The sequence below is a fragment of the Lissotriton vulgaris genome, chromosome 3_2, assembly GCF_964263255.1.
Source record: "Lissotriton vulgaris chromosome 3_2, aLisVul1.2, whole genome shotgun sequence".
NCBI lineage: Eukaryota > Metazoa > Chordata > Amphibia > Caudata > Salamandridae > Lissotriton > Lissotriton vulgaris.
Window position 1 is genome coordinate 272,396,014 of NC_141690.1, and position 23,561 is coordinate 272,419,574.

At 45.8% G+C, this 23,561-nt stretch overlaps 1 protein-coding gene across 3 annotated transcripts in view; it reads left to right on the plus strand.

Moving 5' to 3' along the window:
* The window catches only part of LOC147725667 (endonuclease domain-containing 1 protein-like), a 102,443-nt gene that overhangs the window by 68,793 nt on the left and 10,089 nt on the right, over nt 1–23,561 (plus strand). The gene's annotated exons all lie outside the window — the stretch shown is intronic.

Below are 23,561 nucleotides of genomic sequence, written 5' to 3' on the forward strand. Positions count from 1 at the left end.
ACACCTTAAATCCAAAGTCGTGGAAGTTCAACCTGCAGCCCAGTCCATAAAGCTCTAATGAGTACTGGAAATCTGGATCGCTTCTGAGTAAGTGCTATGCGTACTGTTGCATCTTAAAAGGTAACATAATGAAAAATTTCTTGAGACAGGCTTGCTTTTGCTTCATATAATGAAATCTTATGCAGGCACATTTCCACATCAAGATCTCCTGCCTGGAATTGTAGCCCCTCCATGCACAACCTTCCTATTTTTTAAGTTTGTAGTGTAAGCTCTTGTCCAGTTTTCTTATTAGTCTGCATTAAAAGTGTGGCATGGAGGCGGGAGGCTAAGGGGGGGATCACACATGCTAGAGACATACCACATAACCTATCTAGAAAGAATACATTAACATGTAATCTCATTTAGAAACCTAGTTTGGGATATATAACTTGCATAACTGAGAAGTCTCTGACCAGTTGATATGGAAGGGATTTAGCTACTACTGTGCTCACAAGACAACAGTAAGGACAAGGTAACCCATGCTCCTTGTCAGAATTGTTGCTGATGGGCTAGTTGCTCTTTTTTGAGTTGTAGCTGAAAATCCAAGACAGTTTATCAAGTTCTTTTGTTTGTGCCTGGGTTACTCTGCTAACCAAGCACCATTTTCCTGGAGCCTTAAAGCCTTAATGGTGAATAGTGGAGAAACAAAGTCAAGAGCTACCAGTGGGTGCAGATTTGTTTTTGTTTTGTTTTTTGAGAGTGGGGGGAGTAGAACTCAGTGATGCATATAAAGTTAGGAATATAATTGAAGTGCTGACTTGAACTCGAACACCACAAATGCTCAAAGGACTTTGGGGAAAGAAAAAGATTGTATTATCCTTCGATAATATTAACATTCTTTAGAGCCCCAGTGGGGTAGCACATGTGCTCTTTTTTTAGAGCTCTAAACCGCAAGTAGAGATGACGCAGTTCCTACGTTTTTGTTTCAAAGTATGTTAATAATGTAATGCATTAAAAAAGAAAGTAAAAATGTTAAAAAAAGAACGCCATTTGCAGACACCATCCCCTCATCAGATCCGCCAAAGGGCCTCCTTCAAGGACCGCCTAGACAACAACGCGCACAACAGCAAAGAGCTCTTCAACATCGTGAAGGAACTCTCCAACCCCAGCTCCAACACCAACGACATCCCACCATCGCAAGACCTGTGCGACTACCTTGCTACTTTCTTCCATCGCAAGAGCGCAGACATCCACGACAGCTTCATCAACCTGACCGCCCCGAAAGCCACCCAATCCTCTGGCCCCACGGGCACCACCCACATCGATCCCCTGCTCACCTGGACCAACATAAACGACGACAACACCATCAAAATCATGAACACCATTCACTTAGACTCCCCGTCAGACCCAAGCCCACGCCACATCTTCATCAAAGCCAGCGCCACCATCACACCCATCTCCGCAAGGCCATCAACATCTCCTTTGAGACCACGACCTTCCCGGAGAGCTGGAAACACGCCGAGATCAACGCCTTACCCAAAAAACCCAAGGCAGATCAGAGGGACCTCAAGAACTTCCGGCCCATCTCCCTGCTCCCTTTCCCGGCGAAGGTCATTGAGAAGACCGTCATCAGACAACTGACCCGCTACCTTGAGGAGAACAGCATCCTGGACCCGTCCCAGTCCCGGTTCCGCAGCAACCACAGTACCGAAACTGCCCTCATCACTGCCACCGATGACATCAGTGCCCTGCTGGACAACGGCAAAACCGCAGCCCTCATCCTCCTGGACCTATCAGCTGCCTTCGATACTGTCTGCCACCACACCCTACACACACGCCTCCACAACGCAGGGATCCGAGACAAGGCTCTGGAATGGACCACCTCCTTCCTCTCCTTCCTCTCCGGCAGAACTCAGAGCATCCGCCTCCCCCTTTCCGTTCCGAATCCACCAAGATCATCTGCTGCGTACCTCAAGGATCATCCCTCAGCCTGACATTGTTCAACGTCTACAGGGCATCGCTCGCCCAAGTCGCCCGACTGCACGACCTCAACATCATCTCTTATGCCGACGACACCCAGCTAATCCTCTCCCTCACCCAGGACTCACCCAGGACCCCCTCACCACCAAAACCAAAACTCAGCCATCGCCATCTGAAGCTGCACTCGGACAAGATGGAGGTCCTCATCCTCTGCTCCACCCCCTCGGCCTGGGACGACTCCTGGTGGCCAACCGCACTGGGAGCAGCACAAACACCCACTGACCACGCACGCAACCTGGAGTTCATCCTCGACTCAACACTCTCCTTGATCAAGCAAGTCAACGCCGGCTCGTCCTCCTGCTGCAACACCCTCCACATGCTCTGCAAGATCTACAGGTGGATCCCCACCAAGAGCAGCTCTTCCTCGTATTCTTCAGGCGCCCACATCACTACTCTCACTGCTCTCTTTTGACTTTTACCATGTGAGCCTCTCACGCCACATACATTCTATGCAACCGCTGCCCGATCCCTCGATGGAAGGTGGGCTGCCACGGACCCCACTACTACTCCTAACCAGTGTCACCAGACCGTTTTGCATCCCACCGCCCCCCCAACCGTCTACCAGTCGCAACCACTGGCTTGTGTCCCCCCCCCCAGGCTGCTCCAACCCGAGGAGGCCCCAACACCACTGAGTCTTACCGCCGTCTCGGCAGTCCCTACACCCGTCTGGGTCTGGCCCTTATTCTCCACCCACACCCACTTGCCTTTTGCCTGCCACAAACTCTTCTTCAAAGCTGCTGCCTCCTCCTCCTCGGATGTAGGGGTGGTGGGCCCCCTCCCAGAGGTCATCATCCCTGTTCCCCTGTCGGCAATTATTTCCACCCACCTCTGCTACTCTTCATGGGTCAGCCTGCCCTGATCCCTTATCTTCTCTTCCAAAGGCATGCCCTCCCACCTAGGAAGCACTGAAGGATGACTCCAGTCCATATTCCCCCTCACCAGGGATCCCCCTTGCTCAGTCACACCCCCCTGAACACCCTGCCCCCCCAGCAAATCCTGACCCTCATTCTTTGATTTCCCAGGAACACCCCCTGTCATCAAATACACCGCCCAGGCCTCGTATAGAGATCCAATGGCCCATCGTCCAGCCCCTGCACCCCCTCCCTGCCTAGAGGAACCCAGGGGCTGTGCACCCAGGGCCAGGCCCTCTCCCCCTGCTCCCTCCCCTCCTTCATTCGGGACCGGGTCCTCACCAGAGGCACCCCGCTTGACTTTCCCAGCAGGACCCTTCCCCCTCCTCCTCCACAGACAAGTCCCAGGCCTTCATTCTGTCCCTCGCGCTGAAGCGCAATCGCATCTCCCCCCAACCCCGCATTGCCTGACACGCGCGTGGGCAGGACCTGACGTCTGCCCACGCGCTTCCCTGCATCTTTGGGCTTCTTGGCCAGCCCCCTACCTGAAGATGGCTGATTTTCTCAGTGGTGGCTCCTCCTGACATGCCACCAGCGCCACAGCTACTCCCACAGACGCCGACCTTGACGCTCGGGTCAGACCCGTCCAGGCCTGCCGCAGTACGCCTGGCTGCATTAGGTCCTCCCGCCTGGCCTGGCTAATCACCAGGAGTGCGCTATGAACCACCGCCGCGTCTGGGATCGACATCGCTCGGTCCTAGACGTTCCTTATACAAACTTGCCGATAAGCCTGTAAATATCCCCCACCAATCGTCCGATCTGCAATATCCCTCACTATAACCCTAACTTTGCACTCAACAATTTCCTTACCTCCCCAGTGGTATTGAGGGCTGGAAGGGGATACAGTATCCTCTCCTGGCCCTTATATCCTCGCCTAAACACACCCCTTGACCCTGACCTAGTGTGTCCTTCCTGGCCTGCACGAAAACCCTGGGGAAAGACTGGTCTGCGACTTGACTTCCCCAGGGGGCCGCATTCAACACACTCCCCCAAACGGTCTCCATTCTTTAAAACGTGCAGTCATCACCAGACTCCGCCCCAACGCGACCCCTCAGCACCTCCCACTCCTACATTGACATCATAGGCAGCCCTGCCCCAGCCATTTACCTGCCTAGTGCTCTGGTACTCCATCCTGGGCCACAGGAATCATGCCCTAAAGCAGACTAATGCAGAGATCCTGAAGCAGGCCCCGCCCACTGCTTCTGACATCACTGCACTAGCTCTGGCTTCGTGGCGTCACGTGTGTAATAGAACCCACTCCATCTAGCCTGAACCCTCCTTAAAATATATAAGGCAATCTCGACTGGTTACCTGCAAACTCTGCAGTTCTTAATGTTGAGCTGCTTGGTGTGTCCTCCAGCCATCTCCACCATGATGTCATCTGCCTACGTAATGATGTTGAAACCGTGACATTCGATTATATCTGCCAGGGGGCGCATGTATATTTTATATAACGTTGGTCAAGATATGTCCCCAGAATGGCTTTTATCAGTGAGAAACTGGTAGCTGTCTCCCCAACCCCCTCGTACTAACATTAAAGGAACGCAGACCATTGGAAGTTTGAGACCTCCTTTAAAGACTGCGAAACCGGCGCAGGGCCACTAACGGCTGGGACAGATCTTCTGATCCAACATTTTGATCTCTGTGCTTCTGTTTCTTCCTCTTTAGGCTAATAGATTCTTTCCCTCAGTGTTGTAATAGTATTAAAGCTCTCTTGCCTAGGCTAAACTGGTTGTTAAAGGCCCTCATCACACCAACGGGGCTTTTCAACAACTGATATAACCCTATGGAATGGCCTATATCTAGAAAAATAGATGAGAAACGAGAGGGACACTTGAGTTGTCTTTGATGTCACTCAGACACCCAAAAGCCTTGAACAATAAGTGTAGCCTTGGGCAGAAGGGATCTGTTACTATTAGAATATTCCTACCACTGAGGAAACACTGGGCCCAATTCACAAAAAGTAATCTGAGACAAAATCCTAACTTTACGACTTTCATTATTAACAAAAGGTATTTAGGAATAGTAAAGTTAGGATGCTACTACTCATAAATGTCTTTTGAGACAGGAAGAAATATGTGTGAGCAAGAGATTTAAAAATTATGAGTTGCAGGCTGTTTGTTGTGGTGGCAACCAAAGACGCTTCCGGAGCAGTCCCCAAGCCGGGTCTTGTTAGTTTGCTTTTTGCCAGTGGCAGAAACTTTACTAGCTTGGAGTTGAGCTGCGGGTCCACTGACTTAAAGCAGGCTAGCACAGCCTGTCTCTACACAGCGGATCCCACATGAGTTAAACTGAGTTTTGAGCAATCGGGACCTCTCCTCCTTCAGATTGATACAGGTGCAAAGCAGATGTGGCATATTCTCTGTTCCATTGCCGCACAAGCGGCCACCCGTTGATGTTTGCCTTCTAAGCCATGGTGGCAGAGGCAGAACAGTGGAAGTATGACCAAGTGATATTTCATTAACTTTTCTTTATGTTCCTGGGATAGGCCAGACTGAAGTAAGTCTGTGGGCCAAGTAATTTGCAACCATTAATGGTCATCCAGGGGTGTCTTCGGTCTATGAATGCAGCCTTGTCTTCTGCTGCTGATTAATACACAACCAACTTAGGGGTCTATCTTGTAGAAATCCAGATAGTGATTCTATAATCTTGACACCATGTCAAATGTACATGAGAGCAAGCCAAATAAAACTAACAAACCATATCACCAAAATGTGAGGCACCAGTAAACGTAAGTCACCCCCATTTTAGGATTCCCATCAAAAGTCTTGTATGTATCAATATTCTCATTTGGTAATCCTTATCAGGTATTGTGTCTCTTGATCATTGAGACCACTGGCATACCCTGATACTGAGTTCGGGGTAGCGACCCACAATCACTAGGTACTACCACATGATGTTGATCAGATGGGAAAGTGCAGTGCAAAAATAATATAAGTTGTGGTTAAAAAAGGATAGGGAACTTAACAAAAACCAGTTTTAATAGACGTTAGCCCCTTCCCTATTAAAAACAAGAACAGTGTAACATAGTCATCGCAGTCCACACAAATAGCTGCGAAGAGACCAACATGTTTCAGCCAAACCGGGAGATTCCCCAGGCTTTCGTCAGGGTCTCTGTTCTTTATATATGCTACTGCTTGTAAGTGAATAAAGTGTGAAAAAATTATACAAAAAAACACACTAGTGAATAACCAGTAAAGGATATATTATTCCTTCATCTGGGTCAAACTCCTCTCATCGGCACCTGTTGCCTTAGTACTATCTGTTGGGAACAAACGTACAAGTGAATCACAATCAGCTATCACGGTCTGTTAGAAGAGATACATCATTATCTCACAACATACACAAATACATTACTCACCCAGGTTGTCCGGGGAGTGGACCTCACCTCTTCCTGGACCTGGGTCAGGATGTGTGAGACCCCGCTCTACAAAAATAGAAACCGACTTCTAAATTACCAAAGACAGAGGGATCAAGCATTGATCTACTCTGATCATGTATAAAACATGAAGTCATAATGTCTTCTATTCATGGAGTAAACTAACATCTACCCGCAGGTTCCTTTTAGACCTCCTGGCCCTTCCATATCTAGCTATGAACTAAGTCTCTGCTAACATTATAGTGGCGTTAGCCAAAAGTTAAAAGGTAGTGAGCAGGCTGACAAACAGCCTAATATCCAGAAATTGGAAAAAATGGAAAAAAGGAAAAAATGAGTCTGTGTTCCTACCTGTCCGTCGTTGTCTCAGACTGTGACTGAGTCAGGGGGAGGCACAGAGTACACTTAGTTGCTTCCATTTCACTAGTCTGGTCAAAAAAGCCAACCAATCGGAGCCATTGAAGGAGGGGTTATCTCGAAGGGTTGGGAACACTTTTTTAGTCACTAGCATTGTGTCTCCTCGTTTACGCTGAAAAAGGGATGAATTCGTGACAAAGGGAGTTGAATATGTGCCACAGTCTGCATTCAGATTGTTTATACTGCCGAATGAGGCACAGGCGCGAGATCTCGCGGGATTGCCTGAACGGGGACTACAAAATGATGTCATGGCAGATGCTTTTGTAGTTCCTAGTGCCGCTTTCGATCTGGCTGGCGAAGTCTTTCACTCGCGAGCAAGGGCAGCCCAGGAAACATGTATGGGACAATATTATTAGCGCAAGACTCAATGATGTGCCTCAATCTAGTGTCAGAACCCTCGAGATGGTCAAATAGAGCTCTGACTCGAGGTCTCGCGAGAACGGACGAAGGCGAACTACCGAATGATGTCACATCGGTGGCTCGTGTAGTTTTTAGTCCAGCTTCCGCTTATAACGGCGGCGGTGTACGCTTACCAACACAAGGCACCACGCAGCCCAGGGAATAAATATAGATACCACATGAGAGACTAGAATACGGACTAGTAAGAAAAAATTACCAATTGGCATGGTATTAATATGTATCATTATTTATGAAGAAGTATAGAAGCACTTTTCGGTGCAAAATCTGTATTCCAACATATTCACTATAAGTAGGGATCCCTTATACTTAGGATCTGTCAGATGAGTGCTTTACCTACATGATTTATAGTGTTTATGAAGACACACTTGGTAATATGCACTATACTTCTTCATAAATAATGATACATATTAATACCATGCCAATTGGTAATTCTGCCATGACATCATTTTGTAGTCCCCGTTCAGGCAATCCCGCGAGATCTCGCGCCTGTGCCTCATTCGGCAGTATAAACAATCTGAATGCAGACTGTGGCACATATTCAACTCCCTTTGTCACGAATTCATCCCTTTTTCAGCGTAAACGAGGAGACACAATGCTAGTGACTAAAAAAGTGTTCCCAACCCTTCGAGATAACCCCTCCTTCAATGGCTCCGATTGGTTGGCTTTTTTGACCAGACTAGTGAAATGGAAGCAACTAAGTGTACTCTGTGCCTCCCCCTGACTCAGTCACAGTCTGAGACAACGACGGACAGGTAGGAACACAGACTCATTTTTTCCTTTTTTCCATTTTTTCCAATTTCTGGATATTAGGCTGTTTGTCAGCCTGCTCACTACCTTTTAACTTTTGGCTAACGCCACTATAATGTTAGCAGAGACTTAGTTCATAGCTAGATATGGAAGGGCCAGGAGGTCTAAAAGGAACCTGCGGGTAGATGTTAGTTTACTCCATGAATAGAAGACATTATGACTTCATGTTTTATACATGATCAGAGTAGATCAATGCTTGATCCCTCTGTCTTTGGTAATTTAGAAGTTGGTTTCTATTTTTGTAGAGCGGGGTCTCACACATCCTGAGCCAGGTCCAGGAAGAGGTGAGGTCCACTCCCCGGACAACCTGGGTGAGTAATGTATTTGTGTATGTTGTGAGATAATGATGTATCTCTTCTAACAGACCGTGATAGCTGATTGTGATTCACTTGTACGTTTGTTCCCAACAGATAGTACTAAGGCAACAGGTGCCGATGAGAGGAGTTTGACACAGATGAAGGAATAATATATCCTTTACTGGTTATTCACTAGTGTGTTTTTTTGTATAATTTTTTCACACTTTATTCACTTACAAGCAGTAGCATATATAAAGAACAGAGACCCTGACGAAAGCCTGGGGAATCTCCCGGTTTGGCTGAAACATGTTGGTCTCTTCGCAGCTATTTGTGTGGACTGCGATGACTATGTTACACTGTTCTTGTTTTTAATAGGGAAGGGGCTAACGTCTATTAAAACTGGTTTTTGTTAAGTTCCCTATCCTTTTTTAACCACAACTTATATTATTTTTGCACTGCACTTTCCCATCTGATCAACATCATGTGGTAGTACCTAGTGATTGTGGGTCGCTACCCCGAACTCAGTATCAGGGTATGCCAGTGGTCTCAATGATCAAGAGACACAATACCTGATAAGGATTACCAAATGAGAATATTGATACATACAAGACTTTTGATGGGAATCCTAAAATGGGGGTGACTTACGTTTACTGGTGCCTCACATTTTGGTGATATGGTTTGTTAGTTTTATTTGGCTTGCTCTCATGTACATTTGACATGGTGTCAAGATTATAGAATCACTATCTGGATTTCTACAAGATAGACCCCTAAGTTGGTTGTGTATTAGTTTAGTTTCAGTGGGGGATAATACTTAGGCTTGGTCTCTAAACATCCCTCTAGCCCTGCAATAGTGTTTGGTTTTTTCATTTCTGCTGCTGATTGCCTTCCGCACCACTTTTTTGAAGGCTGCATGGCTAGTTGGATTGTCCCAGAGTTGGGAGAGCACAGTTGTTGAAACGAATTCCTGTAAGAAGTTTGTAGCCGGCGATGTACTACTGTGCTGTAGCTCTTGCCAGAGTAGATGATTTAGGGTGTTTGGGGCGACGTTCCTGGTTTTGAGCCAGCAGACTATGTAAACCCCTTACCTTGCCAGGTTTTGTTTGGTAAGGCCAGACTCCAAACAGATCTGTGCTGCAGAGGCGTAAATCGGTGTGTTGAACATAATTCTGCAGGCCTTGACTAATGTGCTGTCCAGGATTCTAGAGTCCCTTCCACTCAAGGCTTCACTTCTCTATGTGATGCTTGGTTGTATTTTGGATTGCGCAACATGGAGGAGTGGAGTGAGCATCGGGCCTGTCAGTTTCAATTTTAATTTCCTTAACATTGCTGCCAAGGTCAGCCCTTTCCTTCTAATTATTTCAAGCTGGTTAACAAATTGATCACCATTGTTGATGATTATATCTTGATATTTGCCCAGATACCAGATAAGGGATTATTTCCTTCCCCGTTTTATGGTGATTGTTTTAGTTTTTTCCAGATTTATTTCAAGGAAGGTGTCTGCTGCATATGCCTGCAGTGTACTGAGGACACGTTGCATGCCCACTTGTGTGTGGCTGACCAGACAACATTGTCAGCATATAAAGTGCTGGGTAAAGCCTTGCCGCCCAGCCTTGGTGCATGTGAATTGCAGGAGTCAAGTGTCTGAGTCATATCCGCCATGTAATGTTTAAACAGTGTGGGGGCGAGCACACACGCTTGTTTGAGCCCTTTGCTGGTTGGGATTGGCCTTAATAGGTGTGTACTCTCACCTGCACCCAGGTGTCTGAGTGGAGAAGTATTAACATGTCCAAGAGTGGCTGCAGGAGCTTCCAGTGGGCCAGTTTCCTCCAGTGTCTTGCTCGGTCTATGTTGCCAAATGCTGCCCTGAAGGGGATGAAGCAAAGATGGAGTGCCTGCTTCGATGACCTTGCCATGTCTATGAGCAATGACATCGTTAAGAATATAGTTGTTGTGCCGGTCACCTTAGAAACGCTGGTTTGATTAAATGGTATATTTGGGTGCCTGGGGTTCTCCTTCCTGGGATCTGATGATGCTCCATTTTAGGTGTTAAGTGAGTTTCTCTGTTGGTGCAATAGTGGTTGTAGGGTCGGATTCCCCGGTTTGTGCCTCAGCAATCACAGAATACTGTTTATGGACGCACAACACAAAGATTCCGTCGAAATTTTACGTTTACCTTTGCCTTTTTATGTGATTTCTGCTTTAAATTTGTTGTGAAGCGCTCTGATACCCTCAGGTCTGGCCAGCGCCATATAAAACTCCTAATAAATAAATAAATAATTGAAGAAAACTCCATCCTCGACCACTTCCAATCCGGATTTTGCAGCAACGGCAGCACTGAGACCGCCCAACTCACCACCAAAGACAATATCTGCACCCTCCTCGACCAAGTACACACACAGCCCTCTTGACCTCTCTGCAGCGTTCAACGCCATCTCCTACTGCACACTCACCGTCAGACGCCAGACTTACTGCATACGAAGGCTCTGTGGCCACCCTGTATGGGACCTTCACCGGCCCAAAACAAAACATTAAGAGCCTGGGCATATGGCTTGACCGGGATCTTACGTTTAACACGCAAGCCAGGAAGACAGCAGGGGCCTGCTATGGCATCCTCCGGACCACCTGCAAAATCCTCCCCCTTCTCCCCAGGACACCAGGAAGCTCCTAATTCAGAGCCTCTTACTATCCTATCCTACATACGTAGGATTAAAAAGGCTCGGACAGGAGGCCACCTCTTTTCTTATAATGCCCCCAAGCTGTGGAATTCTTTGCCCCTGACTTTGCGCGCCGAACCCAACCTTCTTGCTTTCCGTACGCTTCTGAAAATTTGGCTTTTTCCATAACCTTTCACCTTCACTCTGTCAGCTCATTCTCTAGCGCTGGGTCGCTCACGGGCAGCCACGCGCTTTATAAATCCTCCTTTCATTTCATTTCATTTCACTCCACAAAGCCAGCATACAAGGAACCGTCCTCGACTTGAACCGCTTGTTCCTCACCGGCAGAACCCAAAGAATCAGACTGCCACCCTTCCTCTCCGAACCCACGGAAATCAACTGCAGAGTACCACAAATATCGTCGCTCAGCCACCCGCTCTTCAACATCTACATGACCCCCCTCGCCACCATCGTCAGACAGCACGGACTTAAAATAGTATCCTACGCCGACGACACCCAGCTATCACCACCAGACTCAACTTTCAGGAAGGAATGAAAGACGTTGCATCCTGGATGAGCAGCAGCTGTCTGAAGCTCAACTCTGAGAAGACAGAGGTTCTCGTCCTCAGGCACTCCCCCTTCACATGGGACAACACCTGGTGGCCCACCGCCCTCAGCAGCCCTCCCACCCCCACGGACCATGCCCAAAACCTCGGCATCATATTCAACTCCTTCCTCTCCATCTCCTAACAGGTCATCGTATTTGCCTCCAGCTGTTTCAACTCCCTCTGCATCCTTACGAAAGACCTTCAAATGGATCCCCCCCGAATCAAGGAAAAGTGTCACCGATGTACACTTAACCAGCAAACTAGACAACGGAAACGCCTTCTATGCCGGGATCAACAAATCTCTGCTTCGCAAGCTCCAGACCATACAGAAAAACGCAGCCAGACTCATCCTCGGAATCCCTCGACACAAACACATCACCCAACACCTGCGAAACCTACACTGGCTTCCCGTCAAGATGAGGGTTATTTTCAAGATACTCACTCACGTCTACAAATGCCTCCACAACACCGGATCCCAATACCTCAACAAGAGAATCTCTTTCCATGTACCCAAGAGAAACATCCCATCCACCGACCTCGCCCTCGCCGAAACCTCTCACATCCAAAGAGCCAGAACAGGTGGAAGAACCTTCTCCTACATCGCAGCCAAGACCTGGAATGAGCTCCCTACTGCCATCAGGCGCACCCCCTCCCTGAACATCTTTAGGAATACGCTCAAGACCTGGCTTTTTAACTGAACAGAATTGCAGAGCCGCCCCTCACGCCCCCTCAGCGCCTTGAGACCCTCACGGTGAGTAGCGCACTTACAATTCCCCTGATTGATTGATAGATTGAGTGGATTTGGGTTTTGGAATGGAATTACGTGGTTTGCTGTGGAATTATGTGGTGTGGAATGGAGATGTGTGAAGTTGAAATATGTGGCATGGAACTGTGTGGTGTTGAGTGAAATAATGTTAAGAGGAATTACGTGGCGTGGTGTTGAGTGTATTTATTTGGATTGTTGCTATGTGGCATTGAGTGGTTTTATGTGGGGGTGTATTTATTTTGTATTGAGTAGAGTGAAATTCTGTGGAGTTGAAAAACATTTAAAAAGGCCATACATTCCATAAAATGGACCATCGGTGTCCAAAATGTGTGTGCTTATTACTGGAATTCCTACCAGTTGCTGTTTTTGTTTATACAACAAGAGCATTTTTTAAATTCCAATACACACTTTCATACTGTGTTGCAGAATAGCGAGAGCAGTTGTAGAATGGTGTGTTGCACAAAGACGACTCCTGCCCGCTTCCTTCTTTTGTGACATTGCTCTATAAAGGAGGGGGAATGCTGAGCTGTAATGGTGGAGACTGGTGTAACGCGTTGTTGTGAAAGAATGGGGTTTCTTTCTGGTCGAGGGGACGCTCAGTGCCACATGGCGCTGCAGAACCCTCACGGCCAGTGTCGTGATTGTGAGCTTGGCTTTACAGGGATTGCTAGACAACAATTAAAGCCTGCTTTCATTGACCGCATGTTCCCGCGTACAGCTCGTAAGAAACATCGCACAACAGGGAAGAGGTGCTGCTCGGATGGAGGGAAGGATGTAATGTCTTTGCGGGGAATGAGATTTTAATCTCTTTTATGATTAATCTGATAACTTATCTCATTCAACAGTTTTGGATCGTTGATATCTGTCATTGAGTAAAAGACAACCCTCATATAGGTAAAATAAACCCCATATACGGACACCACTCTAAAGAATCACTTACAACTGTTAAAGTTTAAAAGGTTTAATATGAAATTAAGAAAAGTTGCAAATACAATCCTCTCAGGATCAAATTCATCAAATATGTCGGAACCAAAAGGAACATGTATTCCCTAAAGAACCTCAGTCTATAAACAAATACAATTAAAGTCATTTCCAAAATCAGTAAATTAAAAGGATCGATATGAAGTGGTTCTTCTGCGTCATCTGCAGTAAGAGAAAAAATAATCAAGTTAAATCTGTCCCTACTCTATACTAAGTGACATCCCTACTTCGCAAGTTCCTTACCTAAAAAGGTGTCAGCAGTTTGACTTCCAAAGAAGTTCAAACTCTCTTAGCCTCTAAAGGAATCCTAAGTTTCAGAAGCAGTACCCTCTCTGCCTACCCATCCGCTCTCTAAGGGTCCTCGGCCTACTGCTCCCTTGCGCTCTGATCTCACTCAGCGCATCTGTTCAAGTCATATGCGCTCTTGCTTGCCCTGAGCTCTTCGCTGTTCTCGCTCATTGTCTTCGCTCCCTTATCCCCGGGGTGCTGTCCCTAAAATACACAATCACAGTGTGGGTGAAACGCCCCTTGACGCCCACCACGGACTTTCCCCGATGATGTCAGTTTCTGGCTTCTTCCATTGCTTCATCTCTTTGCGTCGTCCGTTAGGTTGACCCTTCTCCTTAGATGTCATCTTCGTCTTCTTGTTGGCGACTTCAACTGACATTTTCAGATCAAAAGTCAAATGACCTTAAACAAGACTTTAACGTTACAGCGGTGATTTTGACCCTTCTAGATCCTGTGAATGGTCTTTCCATAACAAGACTCGAATTCCAAGCGTCTCTCCTCACGTTTAGGTAATAAGCTCCGTCCGGCATTGTCACCTTAAATCTAACAAGTGCTAGACTCCTTGGCTCTCACGTCCACATCAAGCTATTCACGGCTCCTGTGAGCCCACTAAATTACATACATTGGACTACGCTCCTACGAACTCTTGGTCAGTCAGGTTATAATCACAAATGACCCAAACTTCTTCTAGCATTCCTACAAACTTCTTCTACACAGTATAACTTTTAACACACATTTATATATTCGTTTTTAGTAAATCCTTTCCTTCTAAATGAATACAATTTACATAGAATATATAGAATACATAGAGTACGAGGTTATAAGCTTGTTCGTTACGTCGTCATATGTTTTCTCTGTACATTTCTCCACGTTATATTTCTCCACGTTATATTCCTCCACGTTACTCCATTTAAAGTTACATACGTACATGAATTCTACTTTTACACGTTCTACTTTTCGTGAGCATTTCTACACATTTCTACATTAACCCATTATGTATACGGGCCTTCTAAATCTCATGCATGTTTAACAGTAAATACATTTACATTTCCTATACCATGTTGTCGCTCCTGTTGACCTTTATGCTATAGGCGTCCACTTCACGTTACGATATACATTTCATTCCTACGTTTATAATATATGCGTCTAAATATGGCTAGGATATACGTTTTATTCAAATTGCGCTCTCTCAGTTCCCCCCTTTGATGACTTTTAGGAGTCATCACTAAATGCAATTTGAATAGCACCCTTTACACAGAACTAGTTACAACATTCCCTCTTTTTATCGTTTCGAGTGCTCTCAAACTTTTATATTGTTGATCTTGTAAAACAGCTAATCTCCTTTCCTGATCTCTCATCGATCTTTGTAACCGGTTCGACATATACCATTTATATAGTTTCACTAATCCCAATAATGTAATTATGCAAATTAATACTATTAATACAGGTTTTAATATATACCATACTATACTTTTGCCAAGGTTAGCAAACCAACTTCCAACCTTTCCTACTCCATGTCCTACTTTTTCCCAAACATTTATTTTCGACAAATCTTCGATTTCTTGGTGAATCTGTGTAATGTTGCTTATGACCTTCTCAAGTGGTTTTGAATTATCAGGAATATAAGTACAACATTCCTGAACCTTCAAAGCCTTACAAACTCCGCCTTCTTTTGCTAATATTACATCTAGAGCAAGTCTGTTCTGAAGAACCATTGCTCTAATCGATTGCATCTCGCCCTCTACTAACATTAATGACCTTGCAGTACTTGCAGACAATCTATCTACAACTGTAGCTAGTCTCCTAATCTTAACATCGTTAAGAATTAAACCTAACAATGGAAACATCGCTCCAAATACATCTCCTACTACCTCTGCATCTCCTACTTCCCTCTTCGTTCTCGTCGAAGCTTTTCCTTCTATGATCGCTAAATCCTTTGCATGATATATTTTGGGGAAGACAATTGCCAAGTAACACGAACCATACCAATTGTCAGGTAGTTTTACATAGGCGTTTCTTCCACATACAAAATACACATTCGGAATAGCTTGCATCCCTTTCATAAAATCTTTCGTATAATACTCTAACTTAAAAGCATGCTCGCAATTAACTTCACCTACAAATTCACTCTCGTAATATGTCTTGCTTCGAGCTAAACATAACTTTCCCTTCTGCGTTCTATCCAATGCTATTGGACCATTGCTACCTTTCTTTTTATGTGCCTTCTCTTCTTCTGTCCAATCTGTTTTCCATTGTCCTGACATTTTTAGAATCTTCTGCCTTCTGTATCGGTCATCTACTTGTCCTATGAACTTTTTCTCTACCTCTGACACTTTGCAAGTCAGATTGTTTCTACGTGCGTATGATGTGTCTAATGTATCCCAGGGAAGAAAGAATTTGGCTAATCTATCCTCCTTTTTGTAATAGTCCCACTTATTCATTTGCTTATAATTCGGAACTTCAGGCAGTACCGAATCATAATTTGAAAAGTAGTACTCAAATCCTTCTCTACCATAAAATATACTAAGCAGTAAACTACATGTTATCCCATAAGTCAATGGGAGATGGTGATACCTAATGCCTTCATCTACAGAAGCCGGCAATTGCATACAAACGTAGCAATCTTTGGCCTCCATGGCATCGATATATTCATACAACAGTTTAGCATATGCGTTTGACCTAAAATTTCCCTGTGACTCGTCTACATGTAATCTACGGGCTTCATCTGCTAGTAACGCCTTTTCACGTATAACATTGCTCTCCTCCTTTTTTCCCACAAGAGCAGGTTTCAAAGTCGTTACAGGCTTCACATCTGCTATTTCTTCATCGCTTTCATGTCCTATTATGTATGATATTGTCACTACTGTAATTATGAGAAATATTACTATTGCTATAAGTGTACCTACTATGCATCTGGCTTTCCTGTTTGGGTTGCCGTTCTCCATGTTATCAAGAACAGTGTAGCTCGTTCTCTAGCGAAAATTTTCTTTTCCAGTCTTTGGTTGCTTTGTTTGCTTTCTCAGTCTTTAAAGTGCTCTTTATCAACAGAAGTCTTTTTTTTTTTTTTTTTTTTTTTCACAACAATGTCTTTTCTCTTTTTAGCAGCAGACAACCCTAGCCCTTCTCCGTCCTCTAAATGTAATCCCTAACTTTATTCTTCTTTCCACTCGGCGCTAGGTTATCTTCTTCTTTATAACTTATATACAAAAGTTTTTATGCATCAACAATTATTCTCGTACCTGCAGCTTTTGCAACAAGTTCCAATAACTCAAGGCGAATGACCTTGTCTTCCTCTTCTGGTATTTGATGACCAAATGTTGGAAATTGTAATCTGTTTAACACTAAATCTTTGATCTGACTCAAGTATGGGGGTATGGGAAGTGTGAAAGTCAGTAACCCCTCAGTCTCGAGTCCAGGCGTCAACATCCATATCTCCACTGCCACAAATGGATCGAGATCGATTACTTTCACGCTCTTCACTCTCCCAGATTTCTGTCCCCAAGACATCTGCTAAATAAGTCCATTCCGGGGTGGCGTACCTTCTGCAGGGCACACGTACCCTTCTCGATCTTCTTGGACTCTCAGTTCCTGAGTCTGTCGTTTCCTCTTCTTGATCCGATTCTTCAGCAATCGGGACAAGAGTTCGTTCTTGCTTTTCTTCCGAGCTTGGCCTTTTCCTTCTCTCCGGCCAACTGGCTTCGTCACTCCTTGTCCTTCTGCTCCTTGTTCTTGGACTTGTCTCTTGGTCACCCTCAGTTTGTTCGATATCTGTGTCGGACTCCCAATTACTTTCTTCTCCTGAGGCGACTTCGGTCCCACTGTTGTCCTGACCTTCGTCGACCTGTTCCGACACAGGCTCAGCCTCTTCGGTCACCTCTACAGCTTGGCATTCCCCCTCTGTGGCTTCTCTGCTTTCCGCTGGATTCTCATCCGAGAGAGGAGCTGTTTCTTCTAGAGGTGTTGGCACTCTTCGGGTGTGTGAGGCATGTATCCAGTTTGGCAAGCCTCCACACTTTACTGCAGTGTTTGTAACAAGTATGACTTGAAACGGTCCTCTCCAGCGCACATCTAAGCAGTTCTTCCTGACGTGTTTTTTCACCAGAACCCAGTCCCCCGGACTCAGGTCATGGCACAAATCCTGTGCTGATGGAACCTCTGCAGCCTGGACCTGGAGGGACACAGAATTAATGGCATCAGATAGTCCCTTGCAGTAGTCCAAGATCAAATCGTCTGTGATGTTCACTAGCGCTGCAGTTGGAACCGATGGCAATCTCATAGCTCTCCCCATTAGCACTTCATGTGGAGAGAGACCTGTTTTTCTATCAGGTGTGCTACGTATGCTCATAAGAACCACTGGAAGTGCGTCTGGCCAACTCAGGGATGTCGATGAACAAACTTTGGCAAGTCTGGACTTGATCGTACTGTTGATTTGCTCTACAATCCCTGAAGCTTCTGGTCGGTAGCTGCAGTGTAACTTCTGATCGATATTCAAAGCTGAACATAGCATCTTCACTACTTCGCTGTTAAAATGAGTTCCTCTGTCCGATTCCAAAGAGGATGGCACCCCAAACCTCGGTATTAACTCTCTAAGTAACAATTTTGCTACTGTAAGTGTATCGCACCTACGTGTAGGGTAAGCTTAAAACCAATCTAGAAAATATGCAGACAATCACTAAAACGTATCTAAGTCGGTTGCATGGAGGCATTTCTATAAAATCAAGCTGCATCCTATTGAAAGGCCCCCCAGACCTTCCTATGTGACTCAATGTAACTGGTGTTCTCTTTCCCACGTTTAGTTGCTGACAGATCGCACATCGCTGACACACTGCTTCTGCCGCTACTCTGAACTTGGGATTAAACCACGTTTGTCTGAATACTCTCACCATAGCATCTCTTCCTATGTGTGCTGATCCATGCAATTTCCTTGCCATTGGACTAACAAGTTCATTTGGTAAAACTGCTCTCCCATCGGCAGAGATCCAAAAGTTCATCTCACTTCTAATGCAACCCGCTGTTTCCCAGCTCTTTTTCTCATCATCTGGTGCATTTTCCTGAACACATCTCAATTCATCCCACGTATCTACAGTATCTAACAACATTGTCAGTTCAGTTCTTTCTAGGACCCCCCCCACTTTTACATCAGTGTGAGAATATCCCTGTTCTGCGCAGTAACGCGCTACTTCATCCGCATAGCGGTTGCCTTGGGATACAAAGTCTACATTTTTTGTATGTGCAGCACATTTAACCACTGCAATAGCTGTCGGGCCTTGCAATGCCTCTAACAAAAGTCTCACGAATTCTCCATTCCTAATGGGAGAACCCGAGGAGGTCATGTAACCTCTTTGAGACCATAACTGCCCATAGTCGTGAACTACCCCGAAACCATACTGGCTATCGGTGTATATGGTGACTCGAATTTTGTTACCTGCTAAACAGGCACGCGTCAAAGCAATAATTTCAGCTACCTGAGCGGAATGTACTCCTTCCAGGCAGGCGGCTTCCACAACTCTGGTAATTGTACAAACTGCATATGCTGCTCTCAGCTGACCGATATCGTCTCTTACGCATGAACCATCAACAAAGAAAATTTCATCGGGGTCAGTCAATGGCTCATCTACGATATCTGGTCTCGGTTTGGTGCATAGTTCAGTCACATCAAGGCAGTCATGATCTGTACAAATTTCATCATCACTCTCATTTGGAAGTGGCATCAAAGTAGCAGGATTCAAGACGGAGCATCTTTTTAGGGTCACATTCTCGGCAGCCAGTATGACTTGCTCGTAGCGTGTGAGCCTGCTATTCGTCAGATGCTGAGTCTTCGTCCTGGTCATTAACAATTCCACAGAATGCGGCACGTACACCACTAACTGATGTCCCATTACCACGCTTTCAGAACGTTCAATGCTGACACCCGTTGCGGCTACGGATTTGAGACATCCGGGCAACGCTGCGGCTACTGGATCTAATGTAGCCGAAAAATACGCCACTGGCCTGCGCGCATCTCCATGGATCTGGGCTAAAACCGCTAAAGCGCATCCCTCTCTCTCGCAGCAGTAAGGCAAAAATGGTTTTGTATAATCTGGCATTCCCAAAGCCGGGGCGCGACATAAGTCCTCCCTCAGCTGCAAAAACGCCATCAAACAATCTTTGTCCCATGGTACCGGATCACTTACTCCTTTGTGCGTCAGTTGTAATAACGCTTTTGCCTTCAGTGAAAAGTTGGCTATCCACTGTCGACAATAACCGACCATGCCTAGGAACATCCTGACTTCTCTTTGTGTTGTAGGCGCGTTCATCTTCATAATCGCCTCTATTCTGTCTGGTGACACCTTCCGCTTTCCTTTTTCAATCCTATGGCCCAAGTATTGCACTTCAGTCTTACAATATTGCAATTTACTCGGAGACACCTTGTGCCCGTTCTCGGCCAAGTGATTTAACAAGGTTATGGTGTCTTCTCTGCAAGCTTCCTCAGTTTCTGACGCAACTAGGAGGTCGTCTATGTACTGGACCAGAACTGAATTCTTGGGCAGTACTAGACTTTCAAGATTTTTCTTCAATAGCTGGTTAAAAATCGATGGGCTTTCTGTATACCCCTGAGGGATACGACACCATGTTAAAACGCGATCTTCCAGCTTAAAAGCGAAAAGATACTGGCTCTCTTCATCTAAAGGAATCGAAAAGAAAGCCTGGCACAAATCGATCACGGTAAACCATTCAGCTTGGAATGGTATCTGAAATAAGATCACTGATGGATTCGGTACCACTGGACAACATGAGACAACAATATTATTAATCTTTCGAAGATCCTGCACTATTCGGTATTTTCCACTAGGCTTCTGCAAACCCATGATCGGGGAGTTACATGGACTACCCACGATCTCCTTCAGTATTCCCTGTTTAATCATGGATTCGATCACAGGCTTTATTCCTGCAATCGTCTCCGGTGTCAACTTATACTGTGGTGTTCTTGGATACTCAGCATGGGGTCTTACCAGGATCTTTACTGGTTCTACTCCCTTGATCAATCCTATTTCTTCTCCAGTAAAGTCCCATACCTCCTCTGAGACTTTCTCCCTCAAATCCTGTGGAAGCTCCTCCACTGTTAAGGTAGGATATAGTTCCACACATTCCTGTGAGTTCACAACTTTAAAATCAGCATCCTCATCATTGGTCTGCACTTCTACTCCTTCAGGGGTGCAATGTATTGTGCAATTCAGTTTACACAACAGATCTCTCCCTAGCAAACACACAGGACTAGAATCACAGATCACAAACTGGTGTTCGTCACTGTAATTCCCTATCTTTACTGACACTGGTTCGGTCAGAGGATTCGCCATCCTCTTGTTTGCGACTCCTACCACCTGAATCATTTCTCCCGATATTGGCAGACCTGGGACTACCGCGGATCTCAACGTGGATCGAGTGGCCCCCGTATCCACCAAAAAGGTTGTAGGACATCCAGCTACTTCAGCCTCTACGTATGGTCCTCTCTGATCTACTTCCAGGGCTGCTCCTAGAGTACAGTCTTCCTCCCTATTCACTCGTTGCCCTGTAAGAGGATCAACGTAGTAGCATTCTTCTCCTCCTACGAGCAATGGCATTTGTCTATAGGTTTTTCCTCCATTTGTAATGCGAGGTGGTTGAGGAAACGGGGCTCGAGGAGTCTGAGTCCCCCCTTTGACAAACTTTCCCTTCGGGACTGTTGCTCCCTTAACCACGTTATTCTGCACCTCTTCCTCCTCCTGTTCTAATTCCCCTGTCTCAGCATTGTAAGGACATTCACGTCTCCAATGTCCCACCTCGTTACACTGATGGCATCTAGTTGTCTTTTTCAGTGTCGCGATATCCATTCTCGGTCTCGGTCTTTCCTCCTCATCTCTGCTCTGAATATTCTGTTTCTTTGCTTGCGTTCCTGTTCCCTGTTGCCGCTGTCCACCCTTTCCAGCTGATTGCATCTGCACCAACATCAGCTTTTCCTTGAGCCTCTTTGCTTTTGAATCTATTTCATCGCTACAGTACCTGGCATACCTTAGAATTTCATCTAAAGGTTTGTTCTGCCAACAGATCAAATGCTGTTGAATCATTAGGCTTATGTCGGGTCTCAATCCGAGAACAAACTTCGACATAAACTGTCCTATGTCCTTAGGATCCATTACATCTAACCCACTGTACTGCTTGAATGCTTTCAGCAATCGCTCATAAAACTCATGGACTGTCTCTTTCGGCTCCTGAGTTGTTCGATCTATCTTGACCCAGTCTATGTCTTGCACCGGCACTTTCTCTTTTAGCCATGTTATTACTCTCTCGTATTTTTCCATGACTCTAACTGATGGACCATTCGTCCGGGTATCTCTCGGAGGCTCACAAGTAGGCCATTCAATACTAAGTTTGCATGCCGTCCACAAATCTCCGGGTACTACGATATCGAACAATGTGTTCAAATCGATCCAAAGTACCTTAGAGATCTTCACGAACCTCTCTACCTGCTTGTACCACTCTACGGGATTTTCTCTAAGCTTTGGGAAGGAATTTGTGAATGCCGCCAAATCCCCCCTACTCCAGGGTACGTGAACGTAGTTTCCATTCGCGATTTCTCGCAAAGGGAAAGCTTCCATTCGCATTAGGTCTGTATCCTGGGACTTCACTAGTACACTTCTTCTGACTGATCCCTTCTTGGACCATCTTTCCTCCCATCTATCCAGATCTCTCCATATCCTAATACACATTACTAATTCCCTTATGTGTACTCTCAGTCCGATCGTTCTACGCTCATCTAGATCTCGGTCTGTGCAATTTAACCTATGGTTCGGCTGTAGAGCTTTGGTTCGTGATATGTCTATCATATACCTTTCTGCCAATTCAGATAACTTCTCATGAGCTGCTCTCGCTTTCCGAGTAACATCTTTAGATAAAAACAGTATCTCATCTGGCGCATACAGCTCTAGCCTCTCGATTGCCACTGTGCCGTCAATTATTTCATCTAAGTCTGACTTCAGACTCATTACATCAATCCGTCTTGCCTTTATTTCAGCTCTCAGTACTTCAGTCCTAGGTTGTTCTCTCATATCCCTCTCACCTCCACTATGCGTCCTACGCCTAAGCACAGGTGAGTTATGAGGAGTCTTCCTTCCATCTCTTTGTTCCCACCTCTCTAGATCCCAAGCCTTTCCATCTTCCCGTGGGGTATGGTGGAATAATGCTCCATCCCCCAACCCTACATTCCGCCTTTTTGGCTCGGTTTCTCCAGATACGAGATAGGATCCACCGTTCTGTTCTAGACCACTGCAACTTGCTTGCCGTCTGGTGTCGCTTAATAAAATGAAAGGCCCTCGCCGGTCTTCCATGTTCCCGTGATCTCGTTCCTGATTACCAGAAGTATGGCGAGACATTTCGCGACTCCCTAGATTCTCATGACTTCGTCCACTATCACCGGATGCATGTCGAGACGCTTCACGACTCTCCATGTTTCCGTGATTCCAGTGTCGCACATCCTCATCTGAGGCATGGTGTGTGCACCTAAAAGTATTCCGGTACTCCTGCGTCCTTCGTTCTCCTTCACTGAAGGTGACGCGAGGCACTTCGCCACACCCTGCACTCCTGTCATCGCACATTTGCCTATTGCCGCTAATGGTAGGGCACATATCTCTTCTGCTTTCTTGACTCCCTCTCTCCCACTCCGGGCTGCTCTCGCCAGCTCCACAATGAGAGAGAACCCTGTTATCTTGGTCTCTCCACTCAGCTCCTGTTTCTAAACTTTTTTCCCGAGCCTCTTCGGCAGTATCCCAATCTTTCAGGTATTCTCTTAATTCCTTATAAGACTTCGGTTTAGGTCCCCTTAAATCCATTTGCCCTCTTTGACCTCCCTGTTCTATCCTGGGACCTGTTGCGGAATCTAATGGGGTACTCCGACTCATCGGTGCTAGTATCTGCCTTTGAGGATTCATTACGGCATTCCTATTCTCCATCTCTGCCCTTTCCCTGTCCCATCGTGCCTGTTCTTCCTGCTGGACCCCTTCTG